This window comes from Eptatretus burgeri, chromosome 18, assembly GCF_056783735.1.
Source record: "Eptatretus burgeri isolate ZD-2024b chromosome 18, Ebu_testis_v1, whole genome shotgun sequence".
Taxonomy (NCBI): domain Eukaryota; kingdom Metazoa; phylum Chordata; class Myxini; order Myxiniformes; family Myxinidae; genus Eptatretus; species Eptatretus burgeri.
Window position 1 is genome coordinate 33,021,964 of NC_140978.1, and position 22,558 is coordinate 33,044,521.

Below are 22,558 nucleotides of genomic sequence, written 5' to 3' on the forward strand. Positions count from 1 at the left end.
CAACGACCTTTCAACGAATGAAACACCCATGTTGATCCATGAAATTCCACAAACATAATAGATTATTTCATTGCAAAAATAATCGTTAAAATAAAAGAAGAAACGACTTTCAAGTAGATCTGAGTGTTCCAAAAAGACACGGACAAGTTTGGTTGTTAATATATTTAGTACCACAAATGAGGTTACGATATCCTTTGTTTTGTTTGATACAGAAACTCGTAAAGTTTTCTACTTTTTCAGGACTGGTGGTTTATTGTAAAATAAAAATGGCGATAAGACAGGAGAAAGCTCAGTGCGTCGAATTGTTGATCGAGACGAGATCCGACACGCAAGTTCAGCGTAATTTCCCTACAAGGTATGGAAGGAACCCACCATCATGGACTGGTATCAGAGAGTGGGACAAGAGGTTGAAGGAGACTGGAAGTTGTCAGAAACAGAAAAGTACAAGTCGACCAAGCACAAGTGTAGCAGATATTGAGCAATTCCTTCCTTCATTCCATATACAGTAAGTGCTGCTTCATCAGGATGAACTGCAATCATTACATTTGTTTTTTTTCATTTATGTATATTTTCATTTTATCGACGCTTTCTGATGCTTCAATTTGTGCTACTTTAAGATTGTGTGAATCATTTTAACAAAGTCCCAGAATATCGATTTGACGCGCATCCAGAGAATTGGAACGACCAACCAGCGCGGTACACAGGATTTTGTGTTTCAGAAGGAAGCTTTACGCCGAGAAGATGCAGGTTCTGCAGGAGCTCAAACCAAATGATGGACCCAAACGCAAGCTGGTTGCCTTGGAAATGCTTAGTCGCACAGAGGATGACGAAGATTACCTGAAAAAGGTCAGGATCACAGATGAGTGCGAGCATGCTGGTATATTGTGTCGGAGTGGAAACCCGTCCAGGATTGTGCCCAAGAGCAAAAGGAGACTGCTTAAGCAGCACCAACGCTCTGCACAACGTATGGTCCCAATCTCCTGTTCACGGACGAAGCTTGCTTTCATGTATCGGGGAAGGTGAACCGGCACAATGTGAGGATCTGGGGCTCTGAAAACTCACACGTAGCCATTAAACTCACACAAGACAGTCCAAAAGTAAATGTGTTGTGTGGCTTTCTCAATGACCGGTTGGTGGGTTCGTTTCTCTTTGCGGAGGATACAGTGACCTCAACAATTTACATGAACATGTTGGAATGACAGATTGAAGACCATCCTACAGATTGAACCTGAAACCCGGTATAATCTTTCCCCCGTCCTGAATAAAAATTTTCCATGTTACTGGATTGGCCGAGACGAAACAACCACTTGGCCCCCACAATCACCAGACATAACCCCCCCCCTTAATTTTTTTTTTTGTAGGAGTTTGTCAAGGATGTTGTCTGCAACACCAAGGTGACAAACCTGCAGGATCTTCGTTCTTGGATCACAGCTGTATGTGCACTGGTGGACGTAAACATGCTGAGCCGAACACGGCAAGAACTCGTGTACTGCCGTGATGTCGTGCGCATGACAAGCGGAGCTCACATTGAAGTGTACCTGATGGTGTGCACAAAACTTTAAGAGTTTCTGTATCATATAACCTAAAGGGTATCATTGCATCATTTGTGGTTCTAAATATATTAACAACCAATAAGACTTCTTGTTGTTGTTCTCTACAACTGCTACAACTACAACGACAGCAGTCGTAATTATTCCCACCTTCTTGCGCTGCCGGCCAGGTAACAAAGTTGGTCCAAGCCTTTGATGAATCCGTTGGCGAATCAGGTCTACCCTTTAACTGTAGGTAATTTAGGCATGAGTTTGTAATTTGTTGAGGATGCCAAAGATAACTCGACTACTCTTCAGGAAAGACACCGTGGGATCTTCAATGTCCTTCAATTTAAGCTAGCAGATGGGACACCTGGTTTAACGTACTTCTGAGGGGCGACTTGCACACCGATGAATCACCCCTGCCTGTGAAACACCAGGGTGACAGTTTATAGATGGGTCGGGATTCGAACCCAGGCTGGACATCTCATATTGGAGTGTGCGTACCTTTTACTTTTTGATACGTGTCCCATTCCTTCACCGAATGATTATTTAATATTATATTATTACCTCCGCTAACGAAGGTGGACCAACGCTGTTTTCACCCCTGTTTATCTGCCTATCTGTGCCCTGCACATCATTTCAAATAGGTGTGGACAGATTTGGACTCAACTTGGTGGACAGGTTGGGTGTGTGACAATGACGAATTGATTCCATTTTGGTGACGATTCAAATCCAGATACGAGAGTTTTTAAGTGATTCTTCACAATTGAGAGATAGGGCCAAAAAATATGTTGTGGATGGATTATGATGAAACTTGCTGGATGAGTTGGGTAGGTGACAAGAACAAGCCGATTAGATTTTGGTTCAGGTCCCAATGCAGATCCAGCCTATTGGTGGAATACAAAACGTAAACCAGTCAACCTGGCGGAGGTACGCGCTCTACCGAGTGTCGTTCTAGTGATGAATTAGTGTTGATAAAGCCATGTGTGATAATACAACCTGATTTGTATTTTTTTTTTTAAGTTTGGAATTTTCACAGTATATGCAAGATAAGCTCGTTGATGACTGACACGTATCTATTTTGTTACCAAAATTTAGAAAGTCCTGTGTTAAGGAGAACGAGTAGAGCTAAACATCAATGATATCATTAACGATAATAAAATGTTAAAGTTCGAGCCTGAGTATTTGGTACAAGTACGAGGAAGTTGTAATTGAGGATCTGCTTCTTGCTACCCGGTCCACTCTACCTCTCGTCATCGAACGAGCCTTTCACTCTTTGCCACACTGCCTCCGCTCTGCTTATCAATCGGTTCATTTCCCGCAGCCACCGCGTACCTCCTCCTCTCGATCCCAACCGGCGTCCTCAACCCTCCCTCCACCGCTCTCCGCCTTTCCGCCCCCTCACCCTGAAACTGCGATGTTTTCTCGGAGAGCTTGACTCAGACACTCAGCGCCGCTCTTTTCACAAAGAAATGTCACGTGTAGCGGGTGATTGTGGATCGTTTCACGAGTAGGGGACTTTATCTGCTGCTTTTGTACACCACCCACCCTTTAATTCTCTCCAAGCAATTTTGGTGTCAACCTCTGGCGGGGACCTTCATACCAAGTTAAGGAGACCCATTTTCCAGGTAGGGCTTTTGGTCCACTCAATATGATAAATTGTCAGATGATGATTTCACGAGATGTAGATGTCCATCGCAAGAGCAAACAGACCTTTTTCAGTTATTTTGACAATGGGACATCCCTGCATGTCTCTGTCTCTGTCTCTGTGTACGCCGAGTTCAAGTCATTCTTATAATGAATTCTTCATCTTTAAATTTATTTTACTATTGAGAACTTCTTTGTCTTATATTCTGACTTTCTCTTCTTCGTTCTTTCTATTGTTATATCTCTCTTGTGTGTTTTTTGTTGTCAGACAAAGTTAGTTGTGCTATCACGTCCCTTATGCGCTATATGCATGCGGTGCAATTCTCATGAGGTCTGAAAAGTTTCCTCGAATTGCCTTCAACGTGTATTGACCACTTGTCCAGCTAATGAATACCTCAAGTCCAAAAGTAGCGTCCTATATTAGGAGTTAAACTTAACGTTACCTGACCATGATGCCGCCTACCTTTCGGATTGCCATTCACTATGTGTGCTACTCACGGTCAGTCTCGTACTGAAACTCTGAATGCAGTACTGCAAGTTGTTATGTTGAAGTCGTAGGAGTTATGGGTGTCGTTTAAGATCTCAAAGAATTTGACAGAGAAACTCATCTGCTGAAAAAGAATTCTGGCCAGTTTTATAAGAGCTGCTGTAATAACTATAATATTGGAAGGATAGCCTGGAGGTACGTACAGTCGTCCGGTGAGCCGTCTAAGTCTGGGTTTGAATCCTAACCCAGCTATAAATCGTCACCCTGGTGTTTCACTTACAGGGTGACCCATCAATACTTTTGGATCCATCGGAAGTACGTTAATCCGGATCGGACCAGTCTGCCAGATTTGATCCTTGTTGGACGTTCAGTCGGCCGGTTCTCACTGGCACCCTGAACAAAAAATACAAAATTCCTTACCAAATCGCCTTCAGTCGAACGTGAAGCCTGGCTATCAGGTTCGTGAAAGACTAGGATCAAAGGCTTGCACCACAACAGGTCTGAATAAAGGACGTGTTGTTGGAGCAGTGGTAGTAGTGGCAGTAATAGTTGTCGTCGTCATGGCAGTTGTAGCAGTTGTAGTTGTCACGATAATCCCACATTATTCATTCGCCTCAAAGTTGTAAACTGTTATTCAAGGTACGTTGTAATTAAGTACACCTTTTAGGGACCCTTTGTGGTTAAGCTTGACCATTAAAATGGCTCACAGGGTTTTACGTCGTGAGTTATTTCATCGCATGAGAACAGGTTTGGATTTCGAGATGTAATAATACATCATCAACACAGTTGATCGTTTTGATGAAAATTAAATTGAAAACTAAAGCTTTCTCCGGGAGATCGACCACCGTTCGGCGATAAACACTTGAAGGAAGAGGATAATTGTTGGTCTTCCTTTTGGTGTTTATCGCATCGATTACCGAGATACACACACACACACACACACACACACACACACACACACACACACACACACACACACACACACACACACACACACACACACACACACACACACACACCGAATCGCGAACTTGTTCATTTTAATCACGATGTTTGAACTTTATTATCATTATTTATGTATCTTGCTATATTAGAGTTGTGTCATACAGAGCAGTGCTGGGTTTCAATAAAGTAATCACCACTTTATACATGTATAAACCAATTGTAAAGCTTAATATAGACTAGATGGTGCATTGATACCCATTTCACCACCCCCCCCCCAAAGCGTCCCCTCGCCCTCCCATTCCCCTGCCCCCATATAATACTGTTTAAACAGTTCCAATTTGCACTGCTGTTTCATCACCGATAAACAGGTAAAGGAAAGAAACACTCACACCTTCCAGTGAATGTTTCACCGTTGTACGACTACTGTATTTTACTTTATGCGTGTAACTCTAAATATAAAATAAAAAACATTCTTCTTGGTCGAAGTAGAAATCGGTACCGAGGAGTCAAATTAATTGTGACAAGGCATTGTGGACAAGTCTTGTTAAAATAACAAAATATATGTTTATATATCCGGAGCGGAATTTGAATGGACACAAAGTCGGATAAGTCACGACGAATGAACCCTCACATAACGACTGTTCATGGCGCAAGCGAGTCTTTGGACTTACAAGGAGAGAGAAAACTCAATACAATGGCACAGTTTCAATTTGTGCGAGAAGGAATAATACACAAACAAGGGCCGTTTAAGATGTTATCGGAAAGAAACACTCACAAAAGTCCAATAAATGCCAACGTTCTAAATATATTAATTAAAAAAAACATACATATATATATATATATATATATATATATATATATATATTTATTTATATATATATACAATAAAGTTTTGTTTCTTGGAGTATTGTGAATCAGCTATCTTGTTTCGAGATCTCGAGTAGCATGAAAAGTTCACTGACTTGATCGCAAGTTAACATGTGTACTCTCTTTTCCAATAGCTCTACAAATATACTTATATATGCATGTGTGTGATATGGATGTGTGTGATATGTATGTGCATATATATATATATATATATATATATATATATATATATATATATATATATATATATATATATATATATATATATATATATATATATATATATATATATATATATATATATATATATATATATATATATATATATATATATATATATATATATATATATATATATATATATATATATATATATATATATATATATATATATATATATATATATATATATATATATATATATATATATAATTTTCACCTTTTGTAGCCTTATAACCTGGAATCCAATTGCGTGAAATCAGACTTTTTCGACCTTTATTTACACATCGTAACCCACAACTTCCAAGGAAAAGAAACAAATTCTACAAATTTCGGAATGTTAATTAAAAATACAAAACTAGAATATCTTGGTTGGATGTGTCCACCCCCCCCCCCCTTTATAACAGCAATTGTAAAATAGCTCAGGTGCAACCAATCACCTTCAAAGTCACACACACCAACTTAATTGGCCTCCAACTCTGTTAAATTGAAGTGATTCTGATTATATCAGAATAAAATCAGCTGTTCCTGTTGGTTTCCTCTCACAGAAAATACACAACCATGAGTTTCAAGGACCTTTCAAAACACCTCCAGGATAAAGTTGTGGAAAGGCACAGATCAGGGGATGGGTATAAAAATATTTCAAAGGCCTTGAATATCCCTTGGAGCACAGTCAAGGTAATCATTAAGAAGTGGGATATATATTGTACCATCAAGAGCCTGCCAAGATCTGGTCGTCCCTTCAGACTAGATGACCAAGCAAGGAGGAGAGTGATCAGAGAGGCCACAAAGAGGCCAATGACAACTTTGAAAGGGCTATGAGGCCTTTATGGCAAAGACTGGTCACTGTGTGCATGTGACAACAATATCCCAAGCATTCCACAAGTCTGGCCTGGACAGTAGATTGGCAAGAAGAAAGACATTACTCAAAAATGCCCACCTTGAGTCCTGTTTGAGCCATGCAGAAAAACTCTGGAGATTCTGAAGCCATGTGGCGAAACGTTTTGTGGTCTGACGAAACCAAGATGGAACTTTTGATGGCATAAATGCAAAATGTTACATTTGGCACAAACCCGACACAGCACATCACCCAAAGAACACCATCCCTACTGTGAAGCATGGTGGTGGCAGCATCATGTTATGGTGATGTTTCTCATCAGTGCGGACTGGTACACTTGTCAAGATCGAAGGGAAAATTGATGGAGCAAAATACAGAAAAATCCTCGAGGAAAACCTTCCTTCTGCAAAGAAGCTGAAATTGGGACAGAAGTTCACCTTTCAGCATGTCAACTACCTGAAGCACACAGCCAAAGCTCCACTGGAATGGCATAGGAACAAAAAGATAAATGTCCTTGAGCGGCCCAAACAGAGCCATGACCTAAATCCAATTGAAAATCTGTGTCACGACTTGAAGATTGCTGTCCATCAACACTCCCCACGCAACTTGACTGAGCTTGAACAGTTTTGCTCAGAAGAATGGGCAAATTTTGCCCAATCAAGGTGTGCAACGTTGGTAGAAACCTATCCCAACAGAAACACAGCTGTAATTGCTGTCAAAGATGCTTCCACAAAATATTAACTCAGGGGGGTGGACACTTATCCAACCAAGATATTCTAGTTTTGTGTTTTTAATTCATTTCCTGAAATTTGTAGAATTTGTTTTTCACCTGGAAGTTGCGGGTTAAGATGTGAAAATAAAGGTGGAAAAAAAAACATCTGATTTAATGCTAATTAATTCCAGGCTATAAGGCAACAAAAGGCGAAAATTTTGAAAGGGTGTGGAGACTTTCTCTTGGCACTGTGCATATATTTATATCTACATTTGTTATAGTTATATGATGATAACTAAATATGTTTGCATATACATATGTGGATATATATATATATATATATATATATATATATATATATATATATATATATATATATATATATATATGCACATACACACACACATGTTTACATATGCATGTTTATATCTACATTTGTTGAAATCTACAGTGTTTACATATACATCTGTTTATATCTACATATGTTTACATATACATATATTTATATCTCCATATGTTTGGATATACATAATATGTCTGGAGCTATATGTGTTTATATATACACATGTTTATATCTAAAAATGTTTAAATATACATGCTTATATCTACATTTGTTAACATGTACATGTGTTGAAATCTACAATGTTTACATGTACTTCTGTATATATCTACATACATTTACATACACATATATTTGTATCTACATAGGTTTATATTTACAAATGTTAGTACACACTTATGTTTGCATACACATTTGTTTATTCAACATATGTTTATATCTACAAATGTTTGTTTGTACATGTGTTTGCATATAAATTTGTTTGTGGCGACATATGTTTGTATATACATCTGTTTATATCTACATACGTTTACATAGACATATATTTGTATCTACATATGTTTATATCTACATATATTTGGATATACAAATGTTTCTAGATGCATATGTCTGTATATATATATATATATATATATATATATATATATATATATATATATATATATATATATATATATATATATATATATATATATATATATATATATATATACATACATACTAGCAAAGAACCCGCCCATGGGCAGGTATGGTTATCTGTTGAATGGCGTTGGTCCCGTCTCGATCGGATGAAATTGAGAAATTGACGTTATCCAGTGACCTTGACCCCATGACCTTTGACCTTGACCTTGATCCCCTTATGTCCGTTCCCAAGGATTACATATGCCAAGTTTCATCTCATTCTATCCAACGGTTTGGCCGTCTATAAAGGACAAACACATGAAAAGTGACGTTTTAGTCAATTTATGACATCATAACTCGAAAACCGGAAGTCGGAAGTGAATGTCGTCAATCAACTTTCATTTAATTTTGATTATCTGTCGAATGGCGTTGGTCCCGTCTTGATCGGGTGAAATTGAGAAATTGAAGTTACCCGGTGACCTTGACCGCTTGACCCCGTGACCTTCGACCTTGAACTTGACCCCCCCCCCCCCATGTCCGTTCTCATGTCCCAAGGATTACTCCTGCAAAGTTTCATCTCATTCCATCCAACGGTTCGGCCGCCTATAAAGGACGAACAAACATACACACAAACATATTCTGTTTTTTTAGTATAGTAGATATATATATATATATATATATATATATATATATATATATATATATATATATATATATATATATACATATATACACACACACATGTTTATATCTACTAATGTTTCATATGTATGTTTATATCTACATTTGTTGACATGTACATATGTTGAAATCTACAATGTTTACATTTACTTCTGTTTATATCTATATATGTTTATATCTACATATGTTTGTATATACATGTTTATATCTTCATATGTTTATATATGCATGCTTCTAATCTACATTTGTTAACATGTACATATGTTGAAATCTACAATGTTTACATATACTTCTGTTTATATCTACATATGTTTACATATACATATAATTGTATCTGCATATGTTTATATCGACATATGTTTGAATATACATGTGTTTAGATGTGCATTTGTTTATATCTACATATGTTTGCATATACCTCTGTTTATTTCTACATATGTTTACATTTACATATATTTGTATCTACATGTGTTTATATCTTCAAATGTTTGTACAAACTTATGTTTGCAAATACATATGTTTATTCAACATATGTTTATATCTACATATGTTTGTATATACATATGTTTGTATATCCATTTGTTTATCTACTTATGTTTATATCTACAAATGTTTATTTCCACATGTGATTGTATATACATATGTTTGTATATCCATTTGTTTATATCTACATATGTTTATATCTGCAAATGTTTGTATATACATACAGTATGTTTGCATGGACATTATTTGTTTTTACCTATGTTTTATGTACATTTGTTTTTATCTACATATGTTTGTAAATACATAAGTTTGCATAAACATTTGTTTGTAGCTATATGTGTTTGTATATACATATGTTTGTTTATGCATATGTTTCTATATACATTTATTTATATCTACATATGTTTATATCTTCATATGTTTGTATGTACATATGATTGTATATACATATGTTTGGATATACATTTGTTTGTATATGCATTTGTTTACATCTACATATGTTTATATCTCCATATGTTTATATCTCCAAATGTTTGTGAATGCATATGTTTGCATAAACATTTGTTTGTAGCTATATATGTTTGTATACAAACATATGTTTGTTTGTACATATGTTTGCATATACATTTGTTTATAACTACATATGTTTACATCTTCATATGTTTGTATGTACATATGATTGTATATACATTTGTTTGTATATGCATTTGTTTACATATGTGTGTGTGTATATATATATATATATATATATATATATATATATATATATATATATATATATATATATATATATATATATATATATATATATATATATATATATATATATATATATATATATATATATATATATATATATATATATATATATATATATATATATATATATATACCGGGCGTAGTGGCGTGCGCCTGTAATCCGGCTACTCGGAGGCTTGGGTTGGAGGATCGCTTGAGGACGGGCGCTCTGCACTGGGCCGCGCTATGAGAGGGTGTAGGGCATCCCGGAATCATGGCGAAACCCAATCCTTATCCCTGTGTTGTAAGAGGCGACCAGGGTTGCATCCGGCGTAAAACCTATGCCAAATCATTATGCGGATCATAACGGATGATCCGCTGTGGCGACCCCTAACAGGAACAGCCGAAAGACGAAAAACACACACACACAATACAGTCGCCAAATGAGAAAATGAAGGTAATCATGATTATTCACAGTCATATCCAAGAGGTATACGGTAATATCAGAATCATAGACAGGAATTATAAACAAATAGCTACAATTATAGTCACAAAGAAAGATTGAGTTACTTTCCTCACAGGTTTTTGTTTGAAAGTTTTCAAATCCGATGTCATGGAATATTATTTGTATTATACAAGGTACACTATATTTTTGTCCCTGTAATCTGTGTAATTTGTACTTTCCTCTGCTACGTCCAAAAAAACCCCAAAAACCAAACATCGACTATTATATATCATTCTACACTTGGAGATATAACATTGTTTGGTTTCCACAATCCCGCCTACAATATCACTTATTATTCTGTCAAATATAATCCAGGAAATTGTACATGAGGCACTGAAACATATTGCATCGGAATTGTATTTCATGAGGCTTGTCATAAAAGTGGGATCGGGATTTTAGAGGGTGAAGTCAGCTCGCAGAATAGCGGAGATGTATTTACACTTCTCTTTGAGCTCGACCCAGCGATACACTGACATCCTGGTGTTTCACAGACAGCGTGATTCATCAATGTGAGTGCCGTCCCTCGGATGGACGTTAAACTGGGCATCCCATCTGACAGCATTATCAACAGGGAAATAAAATGCCTATTTTGAAAAACAAAACTAACAGATGTTATCCCTAGAAAGAGATAGAAATTGAACAAGATGAGCAAGCAAGAGAGGAAGAAGAATCGTAACATCAACAATTTACAGAACGCTTGAGAAGGTGATGAATGAAAGTACAAGTTTAACTAGAGAGTTAATAGAACACCTTTCCCTGCGCTGTCTGGAGAAACATCAACATGGTCCGGGTCTACGAGCAACATATTTGTTTGGTCGTGATGACGTAAAATGCCATAATATTTTGTCCAAGTACTGCTAAATGGAAGGGTTTTGAAAGTGCCAAAAAGACCATTTGTGTTCTGCAGTGCATATATATATATATATATATATATATATATATATATATATATATATATATATATATATATATATATATATATATATATATATATATATATATATATATATATATATATATATGTATATATATATATATATATATATATATATATATATATATATATATATATATATATGTATATATATATATATGTATATATATATATATATATATATATATATATATATATATATATATATATATATATATATATATATATATATATATATATACATATATATATATATATACATATATATATATATATATATATATATATATATATATATATATATATATATATATATATATATATATATATATATATATATATATATATATATATATATATATATATATATATATATATATATATATATATATATATATATATATATATATATATATATATATATATATATATATATATGCATATACATATACAATTCAATTGAAATAAAATCAAGATTTTAAAGGTTTTAGAAAAAAAAATTTGGATCTTTACTGCCATTGATGCATTCTCTTATATAAATGTTACATTAGTTTGTCATGTCTGTTGTTTGTATCCTTTATGACATCTTTAAAAACGGTAAGTTCCTGTTTGGAATGATTTTCAACTTTGTTTGACTGCTTTACAGGCAGACAGAGTAATATATATATATATATATATATATATATATATATATATATATATATATATATATATATATATATATATATATATATATATATATATATATATATATATATATATATATATATATATTTAACTCCTCTACGCATACATGATTGGGACAAATTTAGATCACAGGTACTGTTAAACTGCAGGTTTGTTTTCTTATTCAGTTCCAATTCGTGTTCAAAATATAACATTCAATTCAAATTGAGTTGTTTCTCGATCATAAACTGACTTTTGTTGGCAGACAGACAGACTGAGACAGACAAACAGACAGACAGAAGTGAACAAATTGCTAACTCCCGCTTTTCGCTTCGCATGCCAGGGGATAAAACACAAATGATGACAAATCATATTAGTGACGTACCCTGGAAGTCATTTTGTCTTGCTGTTGACCTTTGTTGTTCATGATTATCACCCTTGGACCTGAGGACTATATATACTGTTAGTACAAGGAAGCCGCTTGTCGCCACCAGTGATCCCTGGTATGAGCTTGTTAACCAGGGAAAGACCAGAGTATTTCGACAGAAGATAATCCGATTGAGGATAAGCGAAGCCACATATGACGTCCATATCTACTGTGGACGGCTTTTGGAAAGAACATGCCATTGTCTGCCGGTGACTTGATTCAGGAACCGTATTCCAGTCCTGATCAATACAATGGCAAAGCACATGCTATAGCAGTTCCTGCACCCAGGATGTAACCAGAATGATAAACATTGTCATTTACTCCTCTATTGATTTAATTAATTCTTCAGCATGGAGTTGTCCAGCAGGTTATTTAGCACACTTGCCTTTGGGTTTGGGTTGTCTAGTCTGGGTTCGTTTCGCACAGACTTAGACACTCACTGGAACAGACTGATTACAATACCTTCTCCTGCCTCTTCTGGAATGGGTGAGGCTCTTTTATGAGGGAGGGAGTGGGATGGGAATGAGGGGGACCACATTCTGTGGTCACTAAACAAGACCATTTCTACCACAGTCTGTGCAAACCACTGAGATCCCATGTAACATCACGTTCCATATGTTCAGATTCGTTAATTTGTTTATTTGTTGCATGCGGCTGTGGGTTGAAATTGATTCTTGCAGGGGCGTGGTGGTGCGGCTGATGCAGTGACCCCTGAAGGTTAGAGCAGGAATTTAGATTTTTGACAAGGAGTCGGCAATAATTCATCTACTCTTCGAGAAGGACACTGTCGGATTTTATTTTTAACATTCACCAACTAATGTTGGCAGATGGAACGCCCAGTTTAACATCCATCTGAGGGACGGCACGCACATCGATGAATTGCCCCACCTGTGAAGCACCGGGATGACAGTATATACCTGGGTCGAAATTCGAACCCAGGTGAGACATCTCAGAGGCGAGAGTGCACATACCTCCAGGCAATCCTGCCAACCCACATTTCAGATGAGAACACTAAATAGGCCAACACCTGGTTGGTAGTCCGATCCATTGTTTTGATTGAATTTAATAATGATGGAATGAAGGCTCGAGGGCGAAGGAAGGCGTCTGCACACTGAACCACTTCATACCTGTTATTACTGCACATGTTGTGCTCCACATCTCATGAACTCTGGACACATATCGTCTTCCTTTTGTTGAACTTTTTAACATGGAAAATGATGCTTTTAAAAGTGTGTAAATAAACTCATCTTCAAGGCAGATGTAATGAGATGTGAACAGCAGGATTTTTTTCACAGGTGTAAATGACATTTCTCCAGGATGCATATCTCAAACAAAAGTTTAACACAATAGTTTGCACAAACAGTCAAAATGAAAGACCTGAAATAACAAGTATCAAACTCCAACAGTATTCCTGTTCTCAATATTGGTTTCAGGAAGAGAACATATTAAACTGTGTGCAATGTCAAGAGACACCTAATCAGGGAGAATTGAGAATGGACAGAGAAATAAACTAGTGGCCTGTGTATGACTGAGACTCGGATTACAATGGCGGTTTGATGACTGATGTAACGTACAAACATGACTGCAGGAAAGTAAAATAGTGTGTTTTCCCCCTCCCCCCCCCTATAGCATTCAACGTACACACATATATTGATATGTTATTCTACTGTACATCTAATATATAAAAGCTCATTCTAACCACTGACTAATATTAAAGATTGGTACGTTCTGGGTGATGTAGAAAGCTGAAATTTCATGTGCCGATGGACATCGAAGCCATTACCCCGGGAGAATCACAGAACTGTTGGAAAGCATCTGCAAATGAAAATATAAATAAATGAAAATAAATAAATGAAAAAAATGCAGGTGAGCGACCCAAGACAATGGGGAAGCATGGTAATTTTATGTGCTGTTGGACATCGAAGCCGATATATCGGGGGAAAAAAAAATCACACAACCCTCGGGATGTGTCTGTAAATGAAAATAGAAATAAATGCAGGTGAGTGACCCAAGACAATGGGGAAGCATGGTTCGTTATTGCTTACAATGTGTTAGCATACCCTGCTAGCATTATATACACACATATTATACGTGATTATACATATGATACGTGACCTATACATACCAGGAGAGTACTCGCCCAAATAGCAATCTTATTCCAAGCATGCAACACGTTAATTTTGACACGCAGCGTCACATAGTACAACCTCAAAATAGTTGTATACCTAAAGGAAGAATTCTAAGTTGTAAAAGAGTGACCAATTTTCCGACGACCAGGTTCATCAGCTGGGCTCTGTTCTTCGTAGACGTTTAGACCATTTCAGCCAAGGACCTCTCCAAAGAGTGGGTCTACACCATCGGCCAGGTGGTATTCCCACCATTTGATCCATGGCCTCAGCTGCGTCCAGACAGTCTGTCAACCATCAATGCAATCTCACTTTCAAACTTTCTACTTGTAGCATTTTGACTTGCTCAAAGATTTGAATTGGAACTATGATCGAAGCTTGTGGAAGATCTGGAGCAGAATGAAAGGGAACAAAATGGAAAGGGAGAAACACCAACAGCAAAGTAGAAGTGAGGGTGACATCAAAGGGAGAGGGAGAAGGTGACATGGGGGTGAACAAGCTGCACACAAGCTGAATGAAACACAGCAAGACGTGGAAGGGTTAAGCAGGGATGGAGGTGAGGAAGAGGGTGAAAAAAAAATCACAATAACCTGGAAAAAAGGTGTGCTCCGAAATGGGGTAATTTTGGGTCGAAGAGATCATGAGTATAGATAGGGGAAAAACTTTAGATCACGAGTACCTGCGGTAGTGGTGAACAGCTGTCTTGAAGCCCTGGAGGGAAGAATGGGACTGAACAGACTGCGGAAGTTGATTCCGCAGGTGGGAAAAGGAGAAACAAATGAGTGGAGGTGAGCAGTGTGCCTGGATTTTGATGAGTTTAACAAGAAGAGAGTTAGTGTCAAACCGTGGGCGCCCTCCAGAAACCTCAGAGGGACAGGTAAGAGAGGGCAGAGAGTACAAGGCCAAAACGGAGGCAGTGCAATACAGAGGCCACCAACCTGCCTGCGATGTGAGAGTAACAGGCGGAGACACTCAGCTTCGTCGTGAGAGATCCAAATGTATCATGATCCACGCATTCAGATGGGAACACCAAAAAGGCCGACACCTGGTTATCTCTGACCCCGAAGACAGATGGAGGTTATGTTTTCACCCCTGTTTGTCTGTTTGTTTGTTTATCTGCGAACACGATATCTGAAAATGTTATGGACAGATATCGGACAAAGCTTGGTGGATGAGTTGGGTAGGTGACAACAACAAGGCAGTTAGATTTTGTTTCAAGTGCAGATTCAGATCCGGCCTTTCAGTGGGATACAAAACGTAAGCTGTTCAGCCTGGCGGAGGTATGCGCTCTACCTTGTGATATTCTAGTGGATAATGTTTTGGATCCAAGGACGAAATGTTTATACTTTCACCAAATCTTTCGTCAATAACCAGAAAAACCCTTGACCATGTAAATTCTTTCCAAAACCACTGATTGCTTTTGCTGGACAGGATGGTGCAGATATAGTGCACTTAACTTGAAGCTGTACGATCTGCATTTAATTCCTGACTGGACGATAAAAATTGTTGGATTGGTGCTTCACAGGCAGCACTTGCACGACAAAATATGCAATCCCTTGGCTGGACATTAAGCTGGGCAACCATTCTGCCAGCATTAGTGGGTGGATGTTAAACATTCCACCTTGTCTTTCATGAAGAGTGGGCGAGTTATCAACAGAACCCTGAACATATTACAAATTGCTGCCCAAAACAAGGTCCAGTTTAACAACAAACCCAGAATAGTTTACCACTCTCATTTTAATACTCCAAAATTAACGAGTAGTTCCATCTCGAATCAAACCTACAGTACTTCAAGAAGGTGTCTCAGTTGCGTGGAGAGCAAGGATCAAATGAGGTCTTACGAGTGGTCCTCCAGATTGCTTCCTCCAAATAACCTCGTTGTTTCGGCATTTCTCGCTTCGGCCTTTTCCAAACCCAAGTCGTAGTTTAATTTTGCGATGGTCAAACCTGTGATACCGACGCTTGCGAGATCTGTCCGTTTCTTTATAAAAATTTCATGCTTTACAGCTCATGAATACCAATGATTCGTTTTTACATCACTTTGTGTGAGGTTCCTGACAAACCCAAATGTGACTCATCAGACCACAGCACAACACAGACTTCACACATTTCCTTCCTCAAGCAAATTATAATCATAAAATCGGTTTACATGTTATGCAAAAGCAAATATGTTATGCAAAAACACTCTCGCAAGAGCAGTCAACTGCCGCACTATTATGAAATCACAACTGTAGAACACATGAGTCACATTCATTCAAAACAGGGGTGAGAATGGTGCTGTGAGGTGTTTTTCTTTACAAGAGTGAGGCTCATAAAACAGCATGGTTGAACTGTCAGGAGGGGTAGGAGGACAGCAACTGGACACAATCAGGAGGGGAATGAACAAACAGGAAAACAAGAGAGAGGAGGAGAGGAAACACTGAAATCTGCAAGTAAGGGGTTAGGTTAGGAAGGGTAAATTGAGTAGGGGGGGGGTAATAACGATCATGGGTCAGGATGGGAGATGACATAAGGTGGTGGTGCATTGCCTTCTTGAAGTACCAGATAGAAGAGTAGGAAAGAATGGCCCCTGGAAGGCAGGTCCATTGAGTTCCAGAGACGGGAGAAGTGAGGAACAAAGGAGTTGAGTGTGCAGTCAGTCTGGAGTTGAAAGTTTAACCAAGGGGTGGTTGCTGGGAGAATGCATGCTTCCTGGAATTGATGGAAAGGGTCAGAGGACTGATAGAGCAGAGGGAGCAATATCAGAGAAGAGGTGGCACAAACAATTGAGAGCATCAACTTGGCTGTGATGTCAAAGCATCAGACCTCATGCTTCAGCCTCATCTGGGGGAGATTCCACAAAATCCAGGAGAAACTGATGTAATGCTGAAGCACAAGACCATAGGAGAAAGCAGTACTCCAATGGGCTATCAATGATGCTCTTCTAGACTGAGTAGTTCTTATTTTTCAAAGAAAGACTTGAATTGATGGAAGATGCCCAGTCTGTGGCTGACTATGGAGGCCAGCTTGGCAATGTGGTTGGCCCAGGAAAGGTCCTGGTTGTGAGGGCAGCTTGGCTCTGTAGTTGGCCCAGGAGAGGTCTTGGCTGATTATGAGGCCTCGAAGAACAAGAGACTAAACCTCTTCCAGTAGCCATCTCACCATGCAAATAGACAGTTGGATTAGTGTGAAGATCCTTCCAGAGCAACACAGTGACAGGGTACAGTGAGAATTTCCAGCAATGAAGGACATGTCCCATCTATCAGACCAGCATCTAATCAATTCCAGATCAGCAGAGAGTGATGCAGCTGCAATCTGCCGTGCAGCAGGATGGGGCTACTGTATGACACAATGCAGAATCATCTGTAGAAAGGAAGAGAACGTTCTCTGGAGCATTAGATAGGTTGTTTATGTAGATGAGGAACAAGACTGATTTCAAGACACTGTATTAGGGAACTCCAGCCTCCATTATTGGAAAGGATTCCATTGATGGTAACAAGTTGATTGGATGAGTAGAGTAGGTGATGGCTACCTTGTATTTGACAGGCAGAGAGCTTAGAAGGTAAGACAGGGTGCTCGACTGGTGAATTCCTGATATATGTCCAAGGAGAAGGTCTTAACCTCTTAATTGAGATTTAGGGCTTCCAACCATTTCTGAGAGAGAAGCAGGAGCAACAGCAGCATGTTCAGAGTTGTGTGACTGGGCAAGAATCTAAACTGATGGTCACAGATAAGGCTGGTTGAAAACAGGAAAGATGACGTCAGCAGCAATTATATATTATGACTTCGTTTGTGACCTGGTATATATTATGACCTGGTCGAAAGTTGATAGGACCTGTTTTTGAACCCTTCTTGTAGATGGCAATGATGTGTGCTGACTTTCAGGCTGATGAGAGGAGGCCAAAGGAGGACAGATTGAATAGGACAGACATCGGGGAAGCAAAAATGGCAGAGCAGAAATTGAGAACATGGGGGTATTGATGCCATCTGGGCCAGTTGCCAAATGAGGATGAAGACTGGACATAACTTTCTCTAGCTTCTCAGGTGAGTAGGATACAAAGTCATGTAGACAGTCCCTATAAGGTGGTGAGATGGGGCAGAGCAGGATGGGTTGGGTACATGACATTTGGAGGCAAACATGGAATTTAGACATTCTTCCTTATCTCAGGCAGAGTATGCAGTAATACCACTTGGTGTAAGGGAGGGGATGGAGGCAGAGCATACACCTGATTTCAAATAACCACCATGACTTGGAGGAAGGAGACTGGTTGGAGAGTTCAGCCTTGAGATTTTTAAGATGGTATTTTCTGGCAGGCCTTCGGATGAACACGTGCAAGTTTCGAGCCTTACATCATGAATTAAAGTTGCCCTCAATCAGATTAGTTTTCCATGCTTAAAAGTAAGTTGCTTGACTGCAACTGCCTCTCCATAAGATCACGTGTACCAGGACCTAGACGATGGATACGATATGCATAGGCAGGATGGGATTGGATGACAATCTTGAATTGGATTGCATTGGATTGGACTACAAACCATAGGCAGGATGGGATAAACTAGTGTATGAGAGAAAGTAGGCTTTTGTGAAAATATTCACAAGCGAAATGAATGGCAGGTGCTGTGGAGATTGTAGTCCAATTCTTTTTTGAGAGGGCAGATTGAAGTCCCTGCTAGTTGGCCTGTGCAAACAGTCATACTATGCATCATTGAGGTTGTCCCATACAATAGGCAGATAAATATGGGCTTTGACCAGAAAGTGGTCAGAAAAGCCAAAAGGGGCAGAAGAGGAACAGGAGAGATTGGATGGAAAGTTAGTCATTACGTGGTCCAGGGTGGAGGACATACAAGTTGCAGAAATCTGGATTGGGAAGTTAAGAGATTGGGTTCTTTCTACATAGTCGCAGAACGCCATTGCTGCAAAGCCAGAGCTGATTGTTGCTAAGACCCAGCCATTTGGTGCCGTGACAGTTGAAATCACCACTGATAGGGAACAGAGAATTGGGATGCCTTGTTCTGAGTTGATCCATATTCGAGGAAATAGAGCTACGTATCTAGAGAGTCATTAACATGTGGACAGTATACCACACAGACAAACCATTCGGTGATTGCATCGAGGTATACACAGCTTGAGGTATTCTACAAGGCTTAGGGGGTTAGTGTGGGCAATGAACAATGAGCAATGGAGTTCTTGATTTTGTTCCTACGAGCCACGATTTTGTCTGAATATCGATATTCCCCAACACCGAGAGCATGAGCAAAAATTTTGATTGGTCAAGATAGCGGAAAATGGCGTAATATTTTGTCCAAGTATTGCAAAACTGGAGGTTTAGCAAGAAGGCGATTTGTTTTCTATAGTGTTCAAAGATATAATTAAATTGAAATGAAATAAAAGGTTTTAAAAGGCTGTAGAAAATTAAAACTTTTTTGGGGAAGTTTACCACCTTATTTAACACGTTAAATTAGTTTTCCGTGCCTGTTGTTTGTGTCCTTTGTGACGTCACTAAAAACTGCAAGTTTCCTGTTTGTTCATGATTTAAAATTTTGCTTGACTGTCAGACAGGCAGATAGACTAAAAAAAAAGAAGAAAATCTAACTCCTCCATGTGCATGTGCGGTCAGGACGAGATTCCATACAATTTTCCAGAAGAGAGAATAGCCAGGGAGAGACACAGGTGAATAGGAAACATCGTGTAATCGAAATGCTTCTAAGAAATATACAATATCTGGAGATGCAGTGGTATCCTCAACACGTAAATCAGGAATACTAGAATAGAGACCTCCAATATTGGTGGACCATACTTAAACAGAGGGGGGAGGTGGAGCTGAGGAATGGGTGGGGGCTTGTGGTGTCGGCAGCGGAATGCATTGTGGAGCAGCGTGACATGTGTTGGCTGTTGGGGGCTGCAGGATGCATGGTGGGGATTGTGGGATGTGCAGTGGGGGTGGCGGAATGCACAGTGGGATGGCGGGATGCACTGTTGGGGTGGAGAGAAGTGTAGTACAGGTGATGTGAAGTGCAAAATGGTCAGCGGAAAGTGCGGTTGGGGTGATAGGATGCATGGTGGTGGTGGTGGTGGGAAGCATGATAGGGGTGGCAAGACACAAGGTGGAGTGATGAGACATGGAGTGGGGGTGTTGGAAGTGCAGTGGGGCACACATTGGGGGTGGCAGGATGTGTCGTGGGAGCTACAGGATGCATGTGTGGTACAGATCAGGAAGAGTTAACGGTAATGCAATAGGACTCTCTACATACCAGATTTCTCTTGTGGATCTTCAGTTCTGTTAACCAAAGACAGACATTTTGATCAGGATGAATAGAGGAGTTCTTAAAAGCATGACAGAAAGTTGAGCTGTCGGTTCTGGGTGACGGCACACAGAGGATAGACTTGCGAGCTCGTGAGAAGTGGAACCAAAATCGTGTGAAGAAGACAAATAGGTCGGGGTGGGTGTATGAGAAGTCTGTTTAGAAGAAGAAGAAGAAGAAGAAGAAGAAGAAGAAGAAGAAGAAGAAGAAGAAGAAGAAGAAGAAGAAGAAGAAGAAGAAGAAGAAGAAGAAGAAGAAGAAGAAGAAGAAGAAGAAGAAGAAGAAGAAGAAGAAGAAGAAGAAGAAGAAGAAGAAGAAGAAGAAGAAGAAGAAGAAGAAGAAGAAGAAGAAGAAGAAGAAGAAGAAGAAGAAGAAGAAGAAGAAGAAGAAGAAGAAGAAGAAGAAGAAGAAGAAGAAGAAGAAGAAGAAGAAGAAGAAGCTCGGACACGAGATATTTGGTGGAAGAAAAAGGGTCGAGATTCATCATTAAGAAAAAATCATTTGGAAGCTTTTTTCAAATAACAATATAATTATTTTAAGTGCCATTGACGAGGAGAAGGAGAAGGCATAAGTGAAAGCAATAGGTAGAATGAGATTGCAACCTTTTAATTTAAATTAAGGAATATGTATTTTATTTTATTCTTTGCTTTTGGAGAATATTTCAGTGAAAGAGGGAGAAGTATAATCGAAGAAAAGCATGAGAGGACACCTGGGATAAAAAGAGAGATTGCTATCAGACTTGAGACCTGTGGCCTGGACACCACTCAGCTCAGGCCTGAGGTCCAGACAGACAGAAGAAACAATTTGACATGACCGAGTCAAGTACACATGGATAGGACACGGAAATGGATACAAAACATGATTCACAGCACAGGGACGAAACAACCAGGGCAGACAGGACAGATCCCAATCAAAAACTTCACCGTTGGTGAAGTTTTCATGTAGTAAGCAGAAACCGCATCCACATATCAAAATGCTAATTTTTGGGTGTAAAAATGAAAAGGCAACACAACATTTGTCATTCATGAGCTTGAATTGCATCGTGTTGGATGTAATTAAATACAAGTATATCTGGAATGGAGGCTCACAGGATGGCCTCGAGGTACGCACACTTGCCTCAAAGCCGTCCAGCCTGGGTTTGAATCCTGACCCAGCTAAAAACTGTCATCCCAGTGTTTCACTGGCAGGGTGATTCATCAATGTGTGTGTGTGTGTGTGTGTGTGTGTGTGTGTGTGTGTGTGTGTGTGTGTGTGTGTGTGTGTGTGTGTGTGTGTGTGTGTGTGTGTGTGTGTGTGTGTGTGTGTGTGCCATCCCTTGGATTGATGTTAAACCGGGCAGCCCATATGTCGACATTAGTTGGTGGATGTTATAAAGATCCCATGGTGTCCTTTGTGAAGACTAGGTGAGCTATCACGGGCATCATGGCCAAATTCCTGCCGTAACTACTGCTGGGAGAAGGATGGAAAACCACCCAGCATTATCCTTGCCAAAAAAACAGCGTCGGCAGCAC

At 38.8% G+C, this 22,558-nt stretch overlaps 1 protein-coding gene across 1 annotated transcript in view; it reads left to right on the top strand.

The window, feature by feature from the left end:
* The first annotated feature begins 2,821 nt into the window (after window positions 1-2,821).
* LOC147008847 (GATA-binding factor 2-like) overlaps window positions 2,822-22,558 on the top strand; it is a 61,066-nt gene continuing 41,329 nt past the window's right edge. The window contains exon 1 of the mRNA XM_085863456.1: window positions 2,822-3,160. The gene's annotated coding sequence lies outside the window, so the exon portion shown is untranslated. The remainder of the gene's footprint in view (window positions 3,161-22,558) is intronic.